Consider the following 25,268-nt stretch of genomic DNA (forward strand, 5'->3'; position numbering starts at 1 on the left):
TCATGGTGTCAGCAGGTTTGGTTTCTTCTGAGGACTTTTTTCCTTGGCTTGAAGATGGCTACCTTTTTGCTGTATCCTCACATGGACTTTTCTCTATGTATATGCATGTATGTGTTGTAAGACCAATAGTCATGTTGGATTAGGGCCCAACCTAAAGACCTCATTTTAATTGAATTACCTCTTTAAAGGAATTTATCTTTAATTAAGGTTATATCCTGAGGTTCTGTGGTTTAAGATTTAACTTATGAATTTTAAGGGTAGGGACAGAATTCAGCCCATAATAGCTATCATGCTTTTATTTTTTTTACCACTAATATTTTGTTTTGACTTGTTTTCTTATTCCCTGGATTTTGATAACATCTCCCCATTCTTCAGATTTTTATTGTACCATTCTAAATAATTTTCCTAGTTTTTGACATGTTGGGGTATATGATAACATATAAAATCTTTCATAATTACGTTTCTAGCTTCTAGTGGCCAGTCTGATATTAACAAAAACATTGCCTTACATTTGTATATATTTTTTACAAGTTTACCAGTTACTTTCACATGTCTTGTTTTATTCGAAACACAGAAAGATACTCTGAGGCAGATAAGGCTAGCATCTTATTATTCCCACTCTAAATTCAAGAAAACATTCAGGTATTGGGGACTAAATCAATGTTACAAATAGCAAAAGTGTCTGCTGACTCCAAATCAGAGTGCTCTACCCACTCAATTAATTCCTACCTAGTTGTTCAAATGCTGATTCTACAATATGATTGCCCTTATGTTTGTTGTGTACACTGAAGGGTTTTCTCATTGTATGAAGAAGTTTTGCTGGGACCACACCTGATTATCCCATTTTGCTATCATTGCTGTTTGAGGACCTATTGTAAAAGCAATCCAAAGTGAACCATTTAATGGCAGGAATGAAGCAATGACTTGGATGTACATCAACTCAGTATTTGTATTTATTTATTTTAAACATACGTGCCAGGCTTTTCATATATGTTAAACTTGTTTGCTTTAAACATATCTCTTTAAAGATACTGAAAATAACTGTTAACTAGCTTTCCACCTAATAGATATTTTGTGTTTATAGTAGTCCTCTGCCACATCTATGATTTGGCTTTCCATGAGTTCAGTTATCGACGGACAACTGTGGTCTGAAAATATTAAATGGAAAGTTGCAGACATAAACAATTCATAAGTTTTAAATTACACGCCATTCTGTGTAGCATGATTAAATATTGCACCCTTTAGATTCATCGGGCCCAGGATGTGAATCATCCCTTAGTCTAGTGTCTCCGCGCTGTATAGGCTACTGGCACAGTAGTCACTGAACTGTCTCTATTATCAGATTGACTGTTGTCGTATCTCAGTGCTTGTCTTAAGTAACTCCTATTTTCCTTAACAATGCCCTAAAGCACAAGAGCAGTGATGCTGGCAATTCAGTATGCTAAAGAGAAGCCATAAGTGCTTCCTTTAAGTGAAAAGGTTAAAGTTTTTGATTTAATAAGTAAAGAAGAAAATTCTGTGCTGCCCTGGCCGGTTGGCTCAGTGGTAGAGCGTTGGCCTGGCATGCAGGAGTCCCGGGCTCGATTCCCGGCCAGGGCACACAGTAGAAGCGCCCATCTGCTTCTCCACCCCTCCCCCTCTTTTTCCTCTTTGTCTCTCTCTTCCCCTCCTGCAGCCAAGGCTCCATTGGAGCAAAGATGGCCCGGGTGCTGGGGATGGCTCTGTGGCCTCTGCCTCAGGCGCTAGAGTGGCTCTGGTAGCAACAGAGCGACGCCCCCTGGTGGGAGTGCCGGGTGGACCCCGGTGGGGCGCATGCGGGAGTCTGTCTGACTGTCTCTCCCCGTTTCCAGCTTCAGAAAAAAAAAAAAAAAAAAAAAAAAAGAAAATTCTGTGCTGAGCTTGCTAGGATATAAGGTAAGAATGAATCTTTTACCCGTGAAGTTGTGAAGAAGGACAACAAAAAAATCGTGTTTGTTTTGCTATTGCACTTTAAACTGCAAAAGTTTTGACCACAGTGCATGATAAGTGCTTAGTTAAGATTGAAAAGGCATTATATTTGTGGGCAGAAGACATGAACTGAAAACGTGTTCTGATTGACCGAATTGTGTTGCACCAGAAAGCATTGAGCCTATGGGAAGACTTCAGCAAGGGAATCTTTTGACACTAATGACACCAAGCATTCACTGCAAGTAAAGGATGATTACACAGATTCAGGAATAGGTTTGGACTGAAAAGTGTCAAAATTGTTGGAGAGAGAGCAACCACATTCACATAACTTTTATTACAATAAATTTTTATAATTATTCTATTTTATTATTAATTTACAGTATAAATTAAACTTTATCATAGGTATGTATCTACAGGAAAAAACATAATATATATAGGGTTTGGTACTACCCATGGATTCGGCATCACTGGGAGTCTGGACCATATTCCCTGTGGATGATGAGGGACTACTGTAATGTGAATATACAATAATTATTGAATAAGCATGGTGGAGAAGCCAATGAATACATTCCTATTCATGAAGATGAACTGTGTTGAATACACTAACAGGTAAAAGATAATGCAGATTTCATGTGCATTTGTAGTTATTTATCTTTTCATCAGCTTGATAAAACCTAACAATGTTGTTAGATCCTTAATTCTACCAAGTTTTTGAGTAGCTGATTATTTTCAAAGTTACCAGAAAACCACAAACTAGAATTTCAGTGCATTGAATTTGAAATACCAAAGTCGGCAATGTTGAGATCTCAAATTCCTTTTCGGTTTAACGGTGGGCAATGGGAGAAATATGAGGAAACATGAAGAACTACAGTCACTACACTCACTCCCATCACTTCCTTAAAAAAATAAAAGCATTCATTGACTAAACTGGTTGCTATTAACACGATCCCATTAATTTTTCTGATCTAGAATTTTAAGTAGAGAGGTAAGGGAAGAGGTCTAAGAAGGTGGCCCCAGGCTGTAACAGTTAAGAACATAAAGGAAGGCTTGACTGGGTTTTTGTTGGGGACTAGGCAGACAAAACAGGGAGGAGCAAGTGTTGATTCTGACTTAGAGCAAGTAGCAGGTCCTCTAACAGAGTCTAACTAGTTCAGATGTCATAGAGTACAGCGAGCACATCCAAGAGCTTGGGCGCTAGAATCACCCTGCTTGAGATCCTAGGTCCTGCTCTGTCCCTCATTAATTGTGTAACCTTGGACAAGTGATTTGACCTTTACACCTCAAGTCTCATCACTTGTAAAATGGAGATGATAATAAAAATGTGGACCTTGGGGCATAGCTGTGAGTTCAGCGTTTGGTTCATAGTAAACGCTCAGCGTAATGTTTAACTGCTGTATTTGTTGTTATTCTTCCTCTTTGTTAACACTCTTCGGCAGGGAGGAGAGAGATGTAGCGCTCACTGCACTTTCTGAGTGATGAACAATTGTGTGAGAGCCTGGGTCAGGCTTATTTTGAGGTGCGTGCCCCACCGAGGTGAAGCACACCCTGTGCCCGAGCCCTCCGTGACTATGAGGGACCGTGACAACGGCTGGCAGGAGGCACGCGCGGGCCTCCTTTTGGAGTGGTTAAGCGGGACTGCTGTTCCTGGACACTTGACAATTTTACCTCTCCTCCCTCCTGGGCACAAGAAGCCATGTGTGCTCCATCACGAGCGCCCAGGTTCTGGAGGCCTGAGGGCCACTTGGCAGTCACCCCGCCTCCGGGGCCACCCTTCCAACGCACAGCTACGGCGGAGGAGTTGTGCTCGGACCCTCGGCACCGTCCTAGCCCCAGCTCCCTCGCCTGCCGCGCAGGCGCCGCCAGGGCCACCCCGCCGCCATGTTTCCCCTGCCCGCGCTTCTTCCCTCTCCCCTCCTCCTCCCCTCCCCCTCCTCCTCCCCCTCCCCTCTCCCTTCCTTAACCCGCTCCCGCCCCCCTCTCTCCCCACACCCCGGGTGAGGTCAGGCGGAGGCGCTGCCGCTGCAGCCGCAGCAGTTGAGCTCCGAGTCCGGCGAACACTGGAACGGGCACTTTTGGAAATAACTGAGGCGGCGTTCGCATTAGGGTCCGCGCTCTCCGACTGAGCGAGGACCGGGCGAAGTGACCAGGGCGAACAGGGGGTGCGGAGGTGCGGAGCGGTGCCTCGTAGCTGGAGAGAGCTCCGGGTGCGCCGCGCGACTCCTTCTCTGGCCCTCGGAGCGCTGCAGCCGGCGGCCGAGCAGCGGGACGCCGGGACGCGGCTAACAAGGTGAGGCAGGGTCTTGAAGTAGCAGGGGCTCCGCCGGGCGTCTTCCCGCGTCCGGGACCCGGCGCGGCGAGACGGGGAGCGGGAAGGAGTTGCTATCTGCACCGGGGGCTGACGGAGAGGGACCCAGGTTCGCCCTTTGCACGCTCCCCCCTCTTTTTCTCTCGCGTGCGGGTGCGCGTCCTCATCCCTGCACCTTCTCATCCCTACCTCCCGGACTCGCTGGCTTCTCCGGACCTCTGGGTCCTTTTAGGACCCCAGAACCCAGTTTTCCTTTGCTTCTTTGTTATTCCTCCTAGACCTCCTCGTCCGGGCTTCGCTGTCGGTGCCCTGACGGTCTGGGGTCCCTCTGTCCGCCTCCGCCCAACTGTCTCTTGCGTTCTAACAGTTTCTGCTTTGTGCTGCCCAAGCCATCCCTTCCTCTGAATTTTCTAACTTGGGAGATTTCGCTGCTGGCCCCCGAGTCAGAAGCACTCACTTTCCTTCTCCTCCAAGTTTTTAACTCTGCTCTGAATGTCTTCATCTGTGAACGTATTGGCTTCTTTGGTTTCATCACAGTTGACTGATGATTTTCTTGGGAGACTACAGTGTGATAACCTAGGTTTACTGAAAGTGATGGGAACGGTTCTCTAGTAAATATCAGCTAAGGAACTTGAAAGTTTCTTTCTAGTTTTCAAAAACTTAGTCCAAGAACCACAGCCACTTAAAATGTATGGTCGTATGTAATCCTAGCACATGGCCCTAAATCTGACCCCCGTCCCCACTTCTGAGCAGGTCTGAGACAGGGTGACTTTTGTTGCCTCGCTTAATTTCTCCACCTGCAAAATGGGATGTTCATGGTTTCAATGTAGGACTCCAGTGGTGTGGAATAAAGTCACTCAAGTTAGCACAGTCGTTACTAAGCACATTGTAAGGGAACTGAGACTTGGGTTTAAAATTCTCTCTGTTGAGAAGGCACCTGCTTAATTTTTTTAAAGAAAGAATCCACAATTTCTTACATTAGATTCTATATTTGTTTAAACCCCCAAGAACCAGCATCTAAAAACCATGCTTTTAAAAAAGAGACTACTTTTCTGTGGATTGGAGAGTAATTTGCTTAAGTTGATTTCACGCGGCTCCTGTTTGTCTCTCAGCAATCTCACCTCCTGATGCAGTTGCCCTGTCGGCCGCCACACTGAGGTTCATTTATTCACTTCCATACTCGAATTGGTGTCTGAAGACAACTGAGCAGAGAAGCTGCAAGTGAAGGCAGATAGTGAAGTGGCGCATGCTGACGTGTGCGATTCTGTTTTCAGAATGGCTATATCTAGTGCTCAAATGTGAAAACTGAGAAAAAAGCAGTAATTAAGCAGTGATGACATCATTGTACGCTTAAACATATTAACTCCCTTAACTGCAAGTTCTTCTTAATACCTTTACACTTAACCGTGATAGAATTTGTTTCTTGATATGTGCCCAGGTGCTGCCATTGGCATAGTGAGTGCTAATTGACAGTAATCTCAGAAGAAACCAAGTTATGAATGAAGATAACACCAAATTTTACTGTCCTGGTAGCACTTCTTTTGGCAGAGAGATAATGAATTTAGTTTCTGCTGCAACATCAAGTGTTATATTTTGAAAATAGACAAATAAGAGCCCAAATTTCCCAAGATTTTTAATTTGTATTTTTATAAGCACACTTTGAAAAGTGTGGTGTGACTGGAGTTTAGCTTGATGTTCTGAAGAAAGTGGTTTTTACAAGAACAGTAAAAGCTAATGATTATCAATTTAGTTAGAGGATTGGCAGGTGATTTGTAGTTTCCCCCCTTGTTTGGTTAATTCCTGACTTCACTTTAGCTCTATTAAAAAATGGAAAATAGTATGGAAAGGGAACTTTATACTAATACGGCCACCCTCCTAAATCTGTAATTTTCATGGCAACCCATTCTGAAAAGACATATAAACTTCCAAACTGCTTCAAGGAAGAGGGTTTATGTCATTAGTTTTTCCTTTTGTGATTTTTTAAAATAAATTTTTATTAATTTTAATGGGTGACATTTATAAATCAGGGTACATATGTTCAAAGAAAACATGTCCAGGTTATCTTGTCATTCAGTTATGTTGCATACCCATCACCTAAAGTCAGATTGTCCTCTGTCACCTTCTATCTAGTTTTCTTTGTACTCCTCCTCCTCCCCCTTCCCCTTCCCCTCTCCCCCACCCAACTACCACACTCTTGTCCATGACTCTTAGTCTCTTTTTTTATGTCCCACTTATGTATGGAATCATGCAGTTCTTACTTTTTTTTTTTTTTTTTTTTTTAGTTCTTAGTTTTTTCTGATTTACTTATTGCATTCCATATAAGACATGGAAACAACCAAAAAGCCCTTTTGTGATTCTTATCGATAGTAACTGTAAGTTAACACTGCCGCTAATATGAACTATTTATATTTGCAAGGAAAGAAAAAAAGGGTGGATGTGAGTTCATTATAAGCATTTTGCTCTGAATCTTTTTAATATATTTCAATATGTATTTGATAACTCACCTAGTACACCTAAAGATGATCATACTGTATATTCCTGATGTTACTAAATGTAACTGCATCTGGCTATTGCATTCTCTTCTTTTTCATTTTCTTTGCATTTTAAATTACTTTTCTTTATTTAATTTGACTTACAATATTGAAATGAGACTACCCGATTTTCAAATTGTTTAACTTTATTGGTGTTTAATAAACTGCTAAAATTTCCCCCCAGTTTTTTCCCTTAAATCCATTGGTTAAAACCCATCTATTTTTTTTTTGTATTTGTATTTTTCTGAAGCTGGAAACGGGGAGAGACAGTCAGACAGACTCCCGCATGTGCCCAACCGGATCCACCCGGCACGCCCACCAGGGGGCGACGCTCTGCCCACCAGGGGGCGATGCTCTGCCCATCCGGGGCATCGCGCTGTTGCGACCAGAGCCATTCTAGCGCCTGAGACAGAGGCCACAGAGCCATCCCCAGCGCCCGGGCCATCTTTGCTCCAATGGAGCCTTGGCTGCGGGAGGGGAAGAGAGAGACAGAGAGGAAAGAGAGGGGGAGGAGTGGAGAAGCAGATGGGCGCTTCTCCTGTGTGCCCTGGCCGGGAATCCAACCCGGGACTCCTGCACGCCAGGCCGACGCTCTACCACTGAGCCAACCGGCCAGGGCCCATCTATTTTAATTAATGTTAAATAACAATAATTTTTCAGGCATCATCAGATTTCAGAAAATGTAGAAAGAACATGGAAAAGGAAACAGCCCTAGAAAAAACATCTTAAATCAGAAAAAAAAAAGTTTTTTAAAAAAGTTACTGACATGCCCTGGCCGGTTGGCTCAGCGGTAGAGCGTCGGCCTGGCATGGAGGAGTCCCGGGTTGGATTCCCGACCAGGGCACACAGGAGAAGCGCCCATCTGCTTCTCCACCCCTCCCTCTCTCCTTCCTCGCTGTCTCTCTCTTCCCCTCCTGCAGCCAAGGCTCCATTGGAGCAAAGATGGCCCGGGCGCTGGGGATGGCTCTGTGGCCTCTGCCTCAGGCACTAGAATGGCTCTGGATGCAACAGAGCGACACCCCAGAGGGGTACAACATCTCCCCCTGGTGGGCATGCCGGGTGGATCCCGGTTGGGCGCATGCGGGAGTCTGTCTGACTGCCTCTCTGTTTCCAGCTTCGGAAAACTGAAAAAAAAACCCAAAAACAACAAAAAAAAACGACAACAAGAAAAACTAACATTCAGAACAATCAGCCTTTAAATATATATATTGTTCATTCATTTAGTAATTTACTTTACAAGCTCTTTGGAGCGCCTTCTGTTGGCTAAGAACCCTGTATCAGGCACACTGGTATACCTTACAAATCATGGTTCTTGCTCCTGTGGAGTCTTAGAAAGGTTCTATTCCAACAAAGGATATAGACAATACACAAGTAAACAGAAGAAGGTCCTTATAGATCAAAGTAAGAATAATGAAGGAAATGAGTAGCAAAATGTGACATGGAGAAATGAGAAGCGCCTATTTAGCTATGGTGGTCAGAAGAGGCCTCTCAGTGAAGATGACCTTTGAACAGACCTGAAAGAGAAGAGAATGAACCTATCTTGTGGAGAGCAGAGAGAGGAATCCCAGCCAAGGCCTTGAGGCAGAAAGACAAACTTGGGGTGTTTGAGGAACAGAAAGCAAGCCAGTATGGCTGGAGCCTAGTGACTTGGGTGGGTGGAGAGAGAGTGGTTAAAGGTGTTAAAGAGCCTAGAGGGTGTCAGATAATAGGTAATGCAGGGTTTGAAAATACTGAGAAATAAGTTGGGTTTTCTTCTCATAACAATAGGAAGCCATAGAAGAATCTTTGTTAACTTCTTTTTGGTGGGAGGTTACTGGCTGAAAAATAATAGTGAATATAAATAAAAATTTGCTTTGCATAAGATAAATAGAATATCTACCTACTTGGTTATTTACATTAATACCTGAGATGAAAAACTTTGTTTGATATATTTACTAAATATATATGTAGTCCTCTACTCTGTTTAAATAAGGGGGTAAGGGAATGGGGACTCTAAGTTGAGTAACTTAAAAAGCAGTTTACTTTCCACTGTCATAATGTCACTTGTTCCCTGAGGTAAGTTGTCACAAAAAAAATCAGATCATTGTTCAACGTAAGAATTTGATTTTTCAAAGAATGTGTTATTTTTTCATAGACATATATTTATTTTCTTTTTTTTAAAAAAATTATTAATTTCTTAGAGAGAGAGGAAGGGGGAGAGAGAGAAAGGAACATTGATCTGTTCCTCTATGGGCCCTGACTGGGAATCAAACCTGCATTCTCTGCACTTTAGAATGATGCTCTAACCACCCAAGCTACTTTGCCAGGGCCATATATTTCTTTTTAGAAGGTTGGAAGTTTCATCTGCATATGAAAAAATAAGTTAGGTTTTAGAAATGGCCTTTGGTATTTAGAGGAGTTTGCCATTCCTTTAGCTGTTGCCTTATCTAACACTTTTCTTTTATCTCTTCTTTTCTTTTCCTTTTTCTTTTTTTAATGAAATCATGTAGCTCGATTGTTGTTTCATTATTATTGTTATTTTAGAGAGAGACAGAGACAGACAGACAGGAAGGGAGAGAGATGAGAAGCATCAACTCATAGTAGTGCCACTTTAGTTGTTCAGTGATTGCTTTCTCATATGTGCCTTGACAGGGGGGAGGGGGAGTGTGGAGCTCCAGCTGAGCCAATGACCCTTGCTTAAGTCAGTGACATTAGGCTTCAAGCCAGCGACATTAGGCTTCAAGCCAGCAACCTTGGGCTTCAAGCCAGTGACCTTTGGGCTCAAGCCAGCAACCATGGGATCATGTCTGTTATCCCATGCTCAAGCCGGCGACCCCATGCTCAAGCTGGTGAGCTCCCACTCAAGCCAGATAAGCCTGCGCTCAAACTGGCAACCTTCAGGTTTCAAACCTGGGTCCTCAGCGTCCCAGGTTGATGCTCTATCCACTGTGCCACCTCCAGGTCAGGCTGTTTTATTATTTTTTAATTGAATTTCTTGGTGTGACACCAGTTAACATAAATATACAGGTTTCAGGTGCCTAGTTCTACAATACATCTCTGTATATGGCATTGTGTGTTCACCTCACCCCCCCCATAAAGTTTTGGTTCATCACTATTTATCCCTTCTATACCCACCTCTACCTCCCTTCCCCAAATTGCCATATGTTTATTCTTTGAGAGATTAGGGTTACTCTGTTCCTTGATGCTCAAGTGAATTTAGACTTGGCATTTATTTTGTTGCCCTGAGCCCTTTCTTGAAAGCAATCCAGCTTTGAGGTCCAGTTGGCCCCAAATAAGAATGTAGATAGTAATTGATATTCTATAGGGGTAAATCATAATATTGTGGGGAAATAATCAGCAAAATAACCTTCAGCAACTCCTGCAGGGTCTAGTTCTCACTCCTTAATGTGGCACTCAAGGACTGTACATTATTTGACTCAGGCCTACTCTCTGACATGTCCTTATTATTCTGTTACATAAACTTTCTGTTGATCTGAATGGACTTTCCCCAGTTTGGAACATTTTTGTTAGCATTATTCTTGGTATACAGTAGGTGCACAGTAACTGCTTATTGAACAGATGCCATGCCATCATCCATTTGCAAAGTCCTTTGTTTTCCCCTTTGTCATTGTAAATCCCAACACTAGTTAGGAACAGTTCAAATTCCACATCCGAATACACCAACCTCTGCTGGCCTAACCTCTGAACGTGAACAGCAGTCACACACTTGTCATATGTATCATAATTAATTACAGTAATTCTTCACTTAACATCATCTATAGGTTCTACAACTTTAAATGAAATGACATATGACAAAACCGTTTTACTATCACCTAATTGATACAAACAAGAATTAAGTTCCTTGGGCATCTCATCAATGTTATAGGAAAACGATGTTGGATGAAAAAACATTATTCGAGGAACTGCTATATGTTTATTTTGATGCCTGCCTATCTCCCCAATGGTCTCTGGCTCCATGAAGGTGACTTGGACCTTGTCTGGTTTGCTCATTCTTGGTATCCCAAGCACCTGGTCCATGGTATGTCTTGTATAAATAGTTGTTGAATAATGAATAAATGCTGCCTTGTCTTGTGTCTCTTATGATTGTTTTGGATCCTTAAATTGTTTAATGCTATTTTACTTTTTATGTGTTTGGTGTCCTCAAGTGTTTCTTTCTTTCTTTCTTCCTTTTTCTTTCTTTTTTTTTTTTTTTTACAAGATTTTAATTGATTTTACAGAGAGAAGAGAGAAAGGATCAGGGGAACGAGAAGTATCAACTCATAGCTGCTTACTTTAGTTGTTCACTGATCCTTGTCATATGTACCTTGACCAGGCAAGCCCAGGGCTTTGAACCAGCAACCTCAACATTCCAGGTTGTCTCTTTTTCCCACGCTTTATCCGCTGTACCACCACAGGCCAGGACTCAAGCATTTCTGAGAGAGGTCATAGAGCAAAGTTATTAAGAGAACAATTCTGAAGCTAGATTTCCTGGGATTCAGTTCTGGCTAGGAGACTTACTGGCTGTGGGATACTGGGTGAATTAGTTAAGCTCTCCATACTTTATACTTTTCATCTGTAAAATAGGAATAATAAGACTTACCTTTTAGGGTACTTATAAGAATTGGGTTAGTTGGGTCTACAATTTGTGGTTTGTAATTTTTCATTTTCAAAAACTCTGAAAACCTATAAGATTTTTATTTAGTAAGTTAGGAGCCAAGTCAGGTGGTGACAACATCTGACTCGAACTGATGTAAGGGTAAGGGTATTTTTATTCTTTATTATGTTTAATATTACTTTTTATTTGGTTTTGCTATAGAATTAGTAATATGTTTGTGGGACAGTGCCTCAGGCCCTGCCGGGGTATTACATAACATGTAGTATGTGCAGGTTGCTACCTGTCCCAAAGTCGGGACATTTCTGAATTTGGAAACACATCTGGCACCAAGGGTCTTGCACAAAGTAAGTTGATGCTTTTGGTGGTGATTAGGGAGGTAAATAGATTATTTTATCCTTCCAAATGCCTTTATCATATTGATTGCCATGTATAGAAGCTGATTTATTCATGTAACAACTCTGACTAGAGTGCTGGCTGTATGAGCATTTTATCAATAGAAAACAGCTAGGATTCAGGTCTTTCAATGCTCTCATTTAGTAACATTGAAAACATTTATTTTTATTTTCCTTTTGCAACTTAAACCAAGATATGCTTTTTAAGGGTTCTTCTTTTTGGGGGTATGTGTGGGAGGATTCAGTTAAAAATTTATTTATTAGACACTTATCCTTTGCAGTTGCTAAACATTTATTGAACTCCTCATGTGTATAGAAATAAAAAGAAATGAGGCGTGGTTCCTGGCCTTCAGTAGTTCCAGCATCATGCATGGTTACACTGGGACATGGGTGCCCTTTACCAGTCTTTAGTTTCCTCTGTTAGTTTGTAGTCATTAATACTAAAAATATACCATAGATAAAACAGGAAACAATTGAAAACTTTTCTTAGTCTCCACTATATGGAATTGGTTTTTAATCGCCCTACCCTCTACCTCCTGCAATATTATCCCAATGTGACATTCTGGCAGCTTTCCTTTCCAAGTAAACTAAGTAAAATAGGGTTTCTTTTTCCCCTTATCAATATTTATAAATCACAATTGGGATATTTTGTTTGTCCTTTTTCTTTTATTTTTCTTTTATTTATTTATTTATTTTTTCATTTTACCGAAGCTGGAAATGGGGAGGCAGTCAGACTCCTGCATGCGCCCAACCGGGATCCACCCGGCATGCCCACCAGGGGGCGATGCTCTGCCCCTCTGGGGTGTCGCTCTGTTGCATCCAGAGCCATTCTAGCACCTGAGGCAGAGGCCACAGAGCCATCCTCAGCGCCCGGGCCATCTTTGCTCCAATGGAGCCTTGGCTGCAGGAGGGGAAGAGAGAGACAGCGAGGAAGGAGAGGGGGAGGGGTGGAGAAGCAGATGGGCGCTTCTCCTGTGTGCCCTGGCCGGGAATCCAACCCGGGACTCCTGCACGCCAGGCTGACGCTCTACCACTGAGCCAACCGGCCAGGGCCGTTTGTCCTTTTTCTTTTATGGCTTTGGGCATAATTATGTGTCTCAAAGATTTATTTCTGCAAAGTTCTTACAGTTGAAAACTAATCTTCGAAAGTATTCTGTCAATTTACTCCACAAATATTTATTAAGTGCCTATTATAGTCCAGGAATTGCACTAGTTTAAACAAATGGAATCTCTGTCCAGTGCTCTGTGGCTCAAACTGGAGCACACTGGTCATACTGGTTCGTAAGGGTGGTGATATGATAGTATGCCCCCGAAGCTAAAGCATAAAACAGCTTGAATTCTCTTGAAGCATCTGTCTTACACACAGATTTAGGAGAATGTTCACTGGTAGGTAATTTAAAATATTTAATAATATTTATACAAATTCAGATGCAGGTATACCTTGGAGATATTCCAGATTTGGTTCCAGACCACTGTAATAAAACAAATATTGCAATAAAGAGTCACACAAATGTTTTGGTTTCCTAGTGCATATAAAAGTTATGTTTGCACTGACTATTAAGTGTGCAATAACATGGTGTCTGAAAAACAATGTACATACCTTAATTTAAAAATGCTTTTCTAAAAAAATGTTAACTGTCCTCTAAGCCTGTTGGGAAAATGGCACAAATAGTCTCACTTGATGAAAGGTTGCCACAGACCTTCACTTTGTTGAAAAGGGCAGTATCTGTGAAGCGCAGTAAAGCAAAGTGCAATAAAACAAGGTATGCCTGTCCATTATGCTTTAGAATGCAATATTCATATCAAGATTTGAGGTAAAAACCAGTTCTTCAGAAAAAAAAATCTCTCCTTACAAGGGCAGCTGTGGTAACTCTGGTGTGACCCTTTAAAAAGCACTGAGGGCCACACTGTTCTGTCTTGAAAGTGTTCCTTTAGTCAAATACCCATACCTTTTCATAGCCTTAAATTCCCGTGATGACCTAGTCCAGTGGTTGGCAAACTGTGGCTTGTGAGCCACATGCGGCTCTTTGGCCCCTTGAGTGTAGCCCTTCCACAAAATACCACGTGTGGGTGCTACCTTGATAAGGAATGTACCTACCTATATAGTTTAAGTTTAAAAAATTTGGCTCTCAAAAGAAATTTCAATCATTGTACTGTTGATATTTAGCTCTGTTGACTAATGAATTTGCTGACCACTGCTCTATGGAAAAGGTAACAGACATTAATTTTCTCCCTATGTTGCAATTTCTGTCAGTTCCCAGAACACTCTCATTGCTTGTAATGGTCTAAATCTTAAAATTTGTTGGGTCCTAACAGAGTTCCTAATGTTTGTGGGTAATAGCCAAGACTCACAGTGATGGACCTGTCAAGGGACAGATAATCTGAAACGAGTTTGTTAGAATACAATAGCAACAAACTTAAAGCAGCACTATTGTTGGGGTCAAGGCTTTGTCCCTTTTGATGCATATTTGCCTATGTCACTGATTAAAGCTAACTTTTCCCCCCAGTTTAAAATTTTTATTTATTGATTTTAGAAAGAGAGGAAGGGGAGGGAGAGAGAGATTGAGAAATATATTTGTTTTTGCACTTATTTATGCATTCATTGGTTGATTCTTGTATGTGCCCTGATTGGGGATCGAACCTACAACCATGGCGTGTCAGGGTGATGCTCTAACCAACTGAGCTACCTGGCCAGGTAAAGTTAACTTTTCCTAACTGTAAAAAGTTGCTTTTGTTTATAACATTCAGTACAGAAATTGCTTCATTAATTGTTGGCCACTGAAATATTTAATAATAGAAATTGTCAAGGTTTGTATGCTTTAAGGTTGATAAACTGTTTCTAGAGTTTGGGATGGTTTGCAAAGGTTCAGGCAGTACATTGGAAGAATGCCTGCTATAAAGCAATGCTTTGATTTACTACAGATGAGAAAAATGAAGAGGAGGGCAAGCAAAGAAAGGGGGTGAAAGTAAATGAAGTAAGTCAAACACTGAATCTTTCCATTGACTTTTACTATTTAATGCCCCATTTCCATTGTTGGTGTCTCACTCTAGAGCAGTGGTTCTCAACCTGTGGGTCGCGACCCCGGCAGGGGTCGAACGACCAAAACACAGGGGTCGCCTAAAGCCATCGGATAATACATATTCAGTAAAAGGGGGTAAGAGAGTTGTAGAGTTTTGCTTCTTGGTCCCACTTTATAAAAATAGCCATACATTTAAAAAAATTATTTTTAACTTATTATGTTAACATGGATTCAAGTGTCTCAGTCAATATAACACCCTCACCTCCTACCTCTGTGTCCTCCATTACACCCATTTTGCTGCCCTCCCCTTAACTCCCTCCCCCCTACCCTCTGGGATTTGCTGTCCTGTTATCTGTATCTATGTGTTATACACATATAACTTCACTAATCCTTTCACCTTCTCTGATCTCAACCCCTCATCCCCCTTCCCTCTGACAGTTGTCCCTCTGCTCCCTGTGACCCTGCCTCTGCCTCTATACCCTTCCTCAGTTCACTTTTTTAAAATTAGATTCCACATTTAAGTAAGATCATAGGATATATTTCTTTCCCTGTCTGGTTTATTTCACTCAGCATAATAATCTCCAGATTCATCCATACCATCGCAAAAGGTAAGACTTCCTTCTTTTTCATAGCCGTGTAGTATTCCACTGTGTATATGAACCACAGTTTTTTAATCCACTCGTCCACTGATGGACACTTGGGCTGTTTCCAGATCTTGGCTATTGTATACAATGCTGCAATGAACATGGGGGTGCATTTCTTCTTTTGAATCAGTGATTTGATATTCTTAGGATATATTCCTAGAAGTGGAATAACTGGGTAAAAAGGCAGTTCCATTTTAATATTTTGAGGAAACTCCATACTGTTTTCCTTTGTGGCTGCTCCAGTCTGCATTCCCACCAGCAGTGCAGGAGGGTTCCCTTTTCTCCACATTCTTGCCAGTACATATTATATGTTGTTTTGATAATAAGCATCATTCTGGCAGGTGTGAGGTGGTATTTCATTATAGTTTTAATTTGCATTTCTCTAATAATTAGTGATGAACATTTTTTTCATATGCTTATTGGCCATCTGTATGTGTCTTTAGAGAAGTGTCTATTCATTTCTTTTGCCCATTTTTTTTTTTCATTCTTCCGAAGCTGGAAACAGGGAGGCAGTCAGACAGACTCCTGCATGCACCCGACTGGGATCCGCCTAGCATGCCCACCAGGGGGCGATGCTCTGCCCCTCTGGGGCGTTGCTTTGTTGCATCCAGAGCCATTCTAGCTCCTGAGGCAGAGGCCACAGAGCCATCCTCAGTGCCCGGGCCATCTTTGCTCCAATGGAGCCTCGGCTGCGGAGGGGAAGAGAGAGACAGAGAGGAAGGAGAGGGGGAGGGGTAGAGAAGCAGATGGGCTCTTTTCCTGTGTGCTCTGGTTCAATTCCCGAATCGAACCCGGGACTCCTGCACACCAGGCCGACGCTCTACCGCTGAGCCAACTGGCCAGGGCCTGTTTTGCCCATTTTTGATTAGATGTTTTATCTTCCTGGTGTTGAGTTTTAAAAGTTCTTTATAAATTTTGGTTATTAACTTCTTATCAGACCTATTGGTGAATATATTTTCCCATTGTGTGGTTGTTTTTTTATTTTGTTCATGGTGTCTTTTGCTGTGCAAAAGTTTTTTAGTTTCATATAATCCCATTTATTTATCTTGTCCTTTATTTCCCTTGCCCATGGAGATATATCAGCAAAAATATTGCTAAGTGAGATATCAGAGAGTTGACTGCCTATGTTTTCTTCCAAGATGTTTATAGTTTCGTGACTTACATTTAAGTCTTTTATCCATTTTGAGTTTACTTTTGTGACTGGTGTAAGTTGGTGGTCTAGTTTCATTTGTTTGCATGTACCTGTCCAATTTTCCCAACACCATTTATTAAAGAGAATGTCTTTACTCCATTGCATACTCTTGTCTACTTTGTCAAATATGAATTGTCCATAAAGGTGTGGGTTTATTTCTGGGCTCTCTGTTCTTTTCTATTGATCTGTACACCTGTTCTTATGCCAGTACCAAGCTGTTTTGAGTATAATGGCCTTGTAGTATAACTTGATATCAGGAAGTATGATATCTCCCACTTTATTCTTCATTTTCAAGATTTCTGAGGCTATTCATGTTCTTTTTTTGGTTCCATATGAAGTTTTGGAATATTTTTTCTATATCTTTGAAGTATGGCATTGATGTTTTAATTGGAATTGCATTGAATGTATGGATTGCTTTGGGTAATATAGGCATTTTATTGATGTTTATTCTTCCTAACCATGAACACAGTATATGTTCCACTTGTTTGTACCTTCCTTGATTTATTTTATCAATGTTTTATAATTTTCCGAGTATAAGTCTTTAACCTCCTGGGTTAAATGTACTCCTAGGTACTTTATATTTTTTGTTGCAGTAGTGAAGGAGATTGTTTTCTTAATTTATCTTCCAGAGAGATCATTGTTGGTGTATAAAAATGCCTCTGATTTCTGAGTATTAATTTTATATCCTGCCATCTTGCTGAATTCGTGTATCAGGTCCAGTAGTTTTTTGACTGAGACTTTAGGATTTTCTATGTACAATATCATATCATCAGCAAATAATGATAGTTTTACTTCTTTTTTTCCAATTTGGAAGCCTTTTATTTCTTCTTGCTGTCTGATTGCTGTGGCTAGGACTTCCAGAACTATGTTGAATAAGAGTGGTGAAATTGGGCACCCCTGCCTTGTTCCTGATCTTAAGGGGATTGCTATTCACTTTTGTCCATTGAGTATGATGTTGGTTGTGAGTCTTTCATACATGGCCTTTATTATGTTGAAGTATGTTCCTTACATTCCCACTTTGCTGAGAATTTTGCTCATAATTGGGTGCTGGAGGTTATCAAATGCTTTTTCTGCATCCATTGATATTATCATGTGGTTTTTCTCCTTCCTTTTGTTTATGTGATGAATCACATTGATTGATTTGCAAATATTGTACCAGCCTTGCCTTCCCAGAATAAATTCTACTTAATCACAGTGTATGATTTTTTTATATATATATTGCTGGATCCGGTTTGCTAATATTTCATTGAGAATTTTTGTGTCTAAACTATAGGCCAAGGATATTGGCTTATAGTTTTCTTTCTTTGTATTGTCTTTGCCTGATTTGGGAATCAGAATTATGCTTTCCTCGTAAAAGGAGCTTGGAAGTCTTCCCTCCTCTTGAATTTTTTGAAATAGCTTGAGAAGGATAGGAGTTCGTTCTTTGAATGTTCGGTAGAATTCACCTGTGAAGCCGTCAGGCCCAGGACTTTTGTTGGGAGATTTTTGATAACTGTTGAGAGAGATAGAGAGATATATATATATATATATATATATATATATATATATATATATATATATATATATATTTTTTTTTTTTTTTTTTTTTTTTTTTTTTTTTTTTTTTTTTTTTTTTTTCCTGAAGCTGGAAACGGGGAGAGACAGTAGACAGACTCCCGCATGCACCCGACCGGGATCCACCCGGCACGCCCACCAGGGGGCGATGCTCTGCTTCTCCGGGGCATCGCTCTGTTGCAACCAGAGCCACTCTAGCGCCTGGGGCAGAGGCCAAGGAGCCATCCCCAGTGCCTGGGCCATCTTTGCTCCAATGGAGCCTTGGCTGCGGGAGGGGAAGAGAGAGACAGCGAGGAAGGAGAGGGGGAGGGGTGGAGAAGCAAATGGGCGCTTCTCCTGTGTGCCCTGGCCTGGAATCGAACCCGGGACCTCTGCACGCCAGGCCGACACTCTACCACTGAGCCAACCGGCCAGGGCTTGATAACTGTTTTGATCTCATTTGTTATAATCCGTCTATTTAGGTTTTCTGATTCTTCCACATTGATTTTTGAGAGATTATATTTTTCAAGGAATTTGTCCAGTTCACCTAGGTTGTCTAATTCTTCGGCATACAGTTCTTCTTAGTAGTTTCTTACAATTCTTTGTATTTCTGCTGTGTCAGTTGTTACTTTTTCACTCTCATTTCTAATTTTATTTATTTGAATCCTCTCTCTCTTTCTTTTGGTGAGTCTGGTTAAAGGTTCATCTATCTTGTTTACCTTTTCAAAGAACCAGTTCTTGGTTTCATTGATCCTCTGTATTGTTTTTTTTTAAATGTTTATTTTACTGATTTTAGAGAGAGAGGAAAAGAGAGAGAGAGACAAGAACATTGATCTGTTCCTGTATGTGCCCTGACCAGGAATCAAACCAACAACCTCTGTGTTTTAGCATGGTGCTCCAGCCAACTGAGCTATCTGGCTAGGGCCTTCTGTATGGTTTTTTTAGCCTCTAAGTAATTTATTTCCATGCTGATGTTTATTATTTTCTTCCTTCTACTTCCTCTGGGCTTTACTTGCTGTTCTTTTTCTAGTTTTTTTAGTTGCAGGGTTATGTTGTTTATTTGAGCTTTTTCTAGCTTCTTAAGGTATGCCTGTAAAGCTATGAACTTCCCTCTCAGGACTGCTTTGGCTGTGTCCCATAAATTTTGAGTTGTATGCTCATGTTCATTTGTTTCAAGGAAATTTTTGATTTCTTCCTTGATCTCATTGTTGACCCATTTGTTATTTAATAACATAGTGTTTAGTTTACAAATGTTTGAGTGTTTTTCAGTTTTTCTATTGTATAATAGTTGATTTCCAGTTTCATGCTGCTGTGGTCAGATAAGATACTTGATATGGTTTCTATCTTCTTAAATTTGTTGAGGCTCGTTTTATGGACTAACATGTTGTCTATCCAGAGAAAGTACCATGAGTACTTGAAAAGAATGTATATTCCATTGCTTTAGTAGATATCTGAAGATATCTACTAAATCCATTTGATCTAGTGTATCCCTTAATTCTGCTGTTTCTTTGTTAATTTTCTTTCTTGAGGATCTATCCAGTGATGTTAGTGGGGTATTGAAATCCCCTACTATTATAGTATTGCTGTTGTTCTCGCCCTTTATGTCCATCAAAGTCTGCTTTATATATTTAGGTGCTCCTATATTAGGTGCATAGATATTTATAATGGTTATCTCCTCCTGTTGGATTGTTCCCTTTATCATTATATAGTGAGCTTCTTTATTCCTAACTATAGTCTATTTTAAAGTCTGTTTTGTGAGATATAAGTATTTCTACCCCAGCTTTTATTTCATTTCCATTTGCAAAAAATATTCTTTTTCCATCCCTTTTCTTTCAATCTGTGTGTATCTTTTGTTCTGAGGTGGATCTCCTTTAGATAGCATATGTATGGGTCCTGTTTTCTTATCCATGCAGCTATTCTATTTTTTTTGATTGGAGAATTTAATCCATTTACATTTAAGGTTATTATTGATATGTAGTTGTTTATTTCCATTTTTTTCTTTAAATCTACATTCCTCTTTTACTAGATTTCCCCCTGCTTTGTTCTGTCTACAGCAGCCCCCTTAACATTTCTTGCAGCATTGGTTTGTGATGCATTCCTTCAGTTATTGTGGAATCCATTGTGATGGATTCCTTCAGTTATTTTTTGTTATTATTATTTTTTTGTCTGGGATGCTTTTTATTTCTCCTTCAATTTTAAATGATAGCCTTGCTGGATAAAGAAGTCTTGGTTGTAGGTTCTTGTTCTGCATTACTTTGAATATTCCTTGACATTCCCTTCTGGCCTCTAATGTTTCTGTTGAGAAGTCAGATGTCATCCTTATGGGGCCTCCTTTATAGGTGATTGACTGTTTTTCTCTTGCAGCTTTTAGTATTCTTTCTTTATCTCTTGGCTTTGATATTATGATTATGATGTGTTTTGGTGTAGGTTTCTTTGGGTTCTTTTTAAATGGGGTTCTCTTTGCTTCTTGAACCTGTATGACTCTTTCCTGCATCAATTTAGGGAAATTTTCAGCTATAATTTTTTCAATCAGGTTCTCTATCCCTTGTCTCTATCCCTTGTTCTCTATCCTCTTCTGCTTCAGGAACCCTTATTATGCAGATATTGTTTCTATTTATGTTGTCACAGAGCTCTTTTAGAATTACCTCAGACTTTTGATTCTCTTTTCTTTTTGCTGTTCTGCTTTTGTGCTTTCGCTTATCTTGTCCTCTAAGTTGCTGATTTGATCCTCTGCTTCATCAAGCCTGCTTTTCATTCCTTCTAGTTTAATCTTCATTTCTGATATTGTGTTTGTCATTTCTGTCTGGTTCTTTTTTATGATTTCAGTGTCCTTTTTGATGCTTATAATTTCTTTATGTAGGTGCTCAGTAAGTCTGTCCATTGTAGCTTTGAGAACCTTAAGCATCCTAACAATCATTATTTTAAACTCTGCATCTGGTAATTTGATTAGTTACATTTCATCCAGATCTTTTTCTGGAGATTTTGTTGATTCATATGGCTTATGTTCCTCTGTCTTCCCATTGTTTCTGTTTGTGGTTTGCAGGCTTGTTCGAGTTGTGGTCTCCTTAACTAGTAGAGCCTCTTTTCCATTTTCTATCTCTTAACTGGGTGAGGTGTGAGGATCCCTTCTTTAAGATGTCACTCTAACAAGGGTTGTTAGGTCCTGAACTGATGCTCTCCATATCTGGCCTCTGGATGTGCCCTCCCTGGACCTTCTTGGCCAGAGCCTGGTGCAGATCAGTGGGGGTCACTGCCTATGACTGGCCCTTATCTATCTTTTTGGAGTAACAGGTGATCCAGATCCTGTGTCTGCCTCTGCTGAGCCCAGGTGCCATTGTTAATATCAACTTAGCTTTTATCTACTCTTGGCCTGGGGGAAGTTCATTTAAAAGTTCAAATTACCCTGAGATCCACTTTCTGCTGTGTCTTATCGCTGGCTACTTGTACTATAAATCAGGGGTTAGGTAAGGTATCGGAAGTGGCTTGTCCCTTAGCCTCTGGTGTGGTTCTATCCAACCTTTTAAATTTAATTTAATTTATTTTTTCTAGCTCTCAGAAGGATTTGGCCTCAGGAGTCCAGTGGGTGTGGACTTTGTGATCCCAAGGTGTGGTCTGTCCACAGGCCTGCCACCACTGCTGCTGCCACCTCAGGCATTGAGGCACTGGTGTTTCTGGTGTGTGCCCGCTCACCATCGTTGTTGCTGTGGCTTCTGCCTCACCTCCACAGGTGGGACTGCATGCACGTACCTGGTCTGCAAGCCTTGGTGGGCCCCCGGCTCCACTCTGCCCCCATGGGAGTGACTGCTTTTGCGTACTTGGGCCTCAAGCCTGGGCTGGTTTGCCAGCCTGTGCCCCAGGACCTCATTCTCTCATTGGGGCTGGGGCTGTAAGCCTTAGCTGGGTCCCAGCCTCTGCCCTGCCCCTGGAGGTGGGACTACGTTCACGCATCCAAGCTGCAAACCTTGGCTGGCCTCTGGCCTCTGCCTCGCCCCTGCAAGTGGGACTGCTTTGGTGCGGCCTGGGCTGCAAACTCTGGCACGTTCCCAGGCTTTCACCCCACCCCCACTGGCCAGACTGCATTCACGTGCTTGGGCCAAAGTCGCCCCTGGCTTCCGGCTTTTGCCCCGTGGACATGACCACACTCCCATGTTCTGCTGCAGCCGCACGCTCTGCAGCGAGCACTCAGCAGTGTGGAAGTGGCATTGTAGCTCAGACCTCAGCACTCAATACTGTATCTCTAATGGTTCCCTGCTTCTAAGCAATTGTCTGCTCTCACTAGCAGGAGAACTTCTGTTTGGCTGGTGACCCAGTTCTTTTTGCTGGTATTGCTGGTTCCAAGAAAAATATTCACTTTAGATTTGGGGAGTGACTCATCCCAGGGGTTAGGGTGGCTGTCCCTCAAAGTCTTTCTCCCTGTGCCTCCCAGATTACACTCTCTTCCTGCTACTCTGGTCCTCTCAGCTCTCTCCATCCCCCAGAGCCCTGGGTGAGTGGTTGTGAAAGAGGTTTTCTGTGTGGTCCCTTGAAGAAGAATCCTGGGTCTGAGAAATCTGTCTTTCTCACAAACAGTATCCTGACTTGTTTCCAGCTAAATATTGTCTGTACACTGTCAGTCCTGGGGCCCCAGAACCCTCCCCTCTCCAGTAAAATCCCACCACCATGTGAGTCCGTTGGGGCCGCTGCTCGCTCCTGGGATCTGGGCAGCCCTCTCTGCATTTCCACTTTTCCTACCAGTCTCAGTTTGGTTTCTTCGGTGATCTTTGGTTATAGATTTCTCTTGGTTTACCACAAAGTTGTTTTTTCCTGATGATTGTTTTTAAAATTAAGTTGTGGCCCTGGCCAGTTGGCTCAGCAGTAGAGCGTTGGCCTGGCGTGCGGGGGACCCTGGTTCAATTCCTGGCCAGGGCACATAGGAGAAGCGCCCATTTGCTTCTCCACCCCCCCTCCTTCCTCTCTGTCTCTCTCTTCCCCTCCCGCAGCCAAGGCTCCATTGGAGCAAAGATGGCCCGGGTGCTGGGGATGGCTCCTTGGCCTTTGCCCCAGGCGCTAGAGTGGCTCTGGTTGCGGCAGAGCGACACCCTGGAGGGGCAGAGCATTGTCCCCTGGTGGGCAGAGCGTCACCCCTGGTGGGCATGCCGGGTGGATCCCAGTTGGGCGCATGCAGGAGTCTGTCTAACTGTCTCTCCCCGTTTCCAGCTTCAGAAAAATAAAAAAAAAATAAAATGAAAATAAATAAATAAAATTAAGTTGTAATCCATTTTGGTTCTGGGAGGTGGAATTTGGAATGTCTGCCTACTCCATCACCATCTTTCTGTCCTCTAATAGCCGTACATTTTAAAAGAACATTTTAACAAAACTTTGTTTCACTTTTGAATATGTCTCAGTGGGGAGGCATTAGAGTTTAATGGTAAGCCCTTAGGCCCTAGAGTGGCAGTCTTGGGTTCCAATTACTCTTTGCCTCTTGTTGGCAATTTGATTTTAGGCAACTCTCTCCATCTCTCTCAACCTTGTTTGCCTCCTCTGTAGACAATCCCATCTATTGATTTTAAGGATTAAATGAAATGCTTATAAAGTGCTAACCACAGTTTAAGCTTCATAGTAGATATAGTTACTGTTATTGACTGTATTAGTAAATGTATGGCTTACCTAGTGAAAACTTGGAGCACAGTATAGGACTTTCTATGTAAACCAGAAGTAAGGGAAATGTATCTTTTTAAAACTTTATATTGCCTTAATCCCAGCTGAATGCTCTTGAAATTTTATTTTTTTAAAATTTCAATTATTTTTTACATTGATTAATATTCTATATTAGTTTCAGATGTACAACACAGTGGGTAGACAATCATGTACTTGACAGATTTTTTCCTCCAATATTTCAAGTATCAACTGGTTCAATATATAGTCATCATGATATTATTGAGTAATAAGTGCTGTTTTTGAACATACATCTCTTAAATGGTGAGTAGACTGTTCAGAAATAATACTAGATTTCTCACAGACAAGATGCTTATTTTAAGTGCTTGGCTTATTATTCAAAGTAGCTCTCATTAAATACAGGGAAAATATAAATTTTAATATGTTTGGCATGTATGTATTTAAATATGATGCTATTTAACTTAAGAAGATTAAAAATTTAAATCTCCATTTTTCATGGAAAGGAATAAGCAGGAAAATATGCACAACCAACAATTTTGTCTTTTAAACATAAAAACTTTTGGTGTTCTGATAATAAAAGGTCATACGTTTTCCTGATTTATCTTTATTCTAGATTTCAAGTTTTAAAAGAAGAAAATATTGAAAAATTTTGTAACAGTTCAGCTAATTCCAGGAAGAGAGATAATGTTTGAATAATGTTGTCTATAGATTTTGAGGTGTTAAGATTATCTCAAATTTGTTATTATAGTTACTTTGGGAATAAATAAATTAATACCTTAGGGATGATAAAAGTTCAATAGCAATTTTGCTAAGTGAATGGATACATCTAAATAAGTTATTGAGAGCAGCTTCAGTGTTGGAGGGCTCGTCTAACCTTTTGAGATGGAAGTACATGAAGACAATTCCTGCTCTCTCATGTTCCAGTGTTCTCCTTTGGTACCATTTTCAGACAAATGATGAGACAGATGATCTTTGGGTAGCTGACTTGTTTGTGGTATTCCATAGGTGCGCGGAAGGGAAAAGAACAGGAAATACATTGCTCAGATAGTATATTCACAGTGTTTTGTGGTGATTATTATGACAATATACATTCAAGCACTTGAAAAGCCTAGGTCACCATACTAATTAGATGTATTATTAACAGCATAACCTGCATTTATAATCATTATTATCAGTATCATATATGAACATGAAAAGACAATGTTCCAAAGTAGTTTTAGGATAATTAGACATTACCCCCAGGTCATGAGCTCAACTGTTAAAGATAATGCTCTGTATTTGTAGAGGAACTTTCTTTTGATGCATGGTTAATTATCCTTATTTTATTTACTTCAAGGGAGTATGCACAATGAGGTTAAGTGACTTGCTGAAGGTCACATTGTCTGAGGTAGAACTAGAAGCAGAATTTAGGACTCTTGGCTTCTTATGCAGTGCTTTTGCACTAATGATATTAAA

General features: G+C 41.1%; 1 protein-coding gene across 1 annotated transcript in view; it reads left to right on the forward strand.

Annotated features, from left to right (window-relative positions):
• The first annotated feature begins 3,963 nt into the window (after positions 1 to 3,963).
• The window catches only part of KLHL13 (kelch like family member 13), a 245,621-nt gene continuing 224,316 nt past the window's right edge, over positions 3,964 to 25,268 (forward strand). Inside the window, exon 1 of the mRNA XM_066249683.1 lies at positions 3,964 to 4,234. The gene's annotated coding sequence lies outside the window, so the exon portion shown is untranslated. The remainder of the gene's footprint in view (positions 4,235 to 25,268) is intronic.

Source organism: Saccopteryx bilineata, chromosome X (assembly GCF_036850765.1).
Source record: "Saccopteryx bilineata isolate mSacBil1 chromosome X, mSacBil1_pri_phased_curated, whole genome shotgun sequence".
NCBI lineage: Eukaryota > Metazoa > Chordata > Mammalia > Chiroptera > Emballonuridae > Saccopteryx > Saccopteryx bilineata.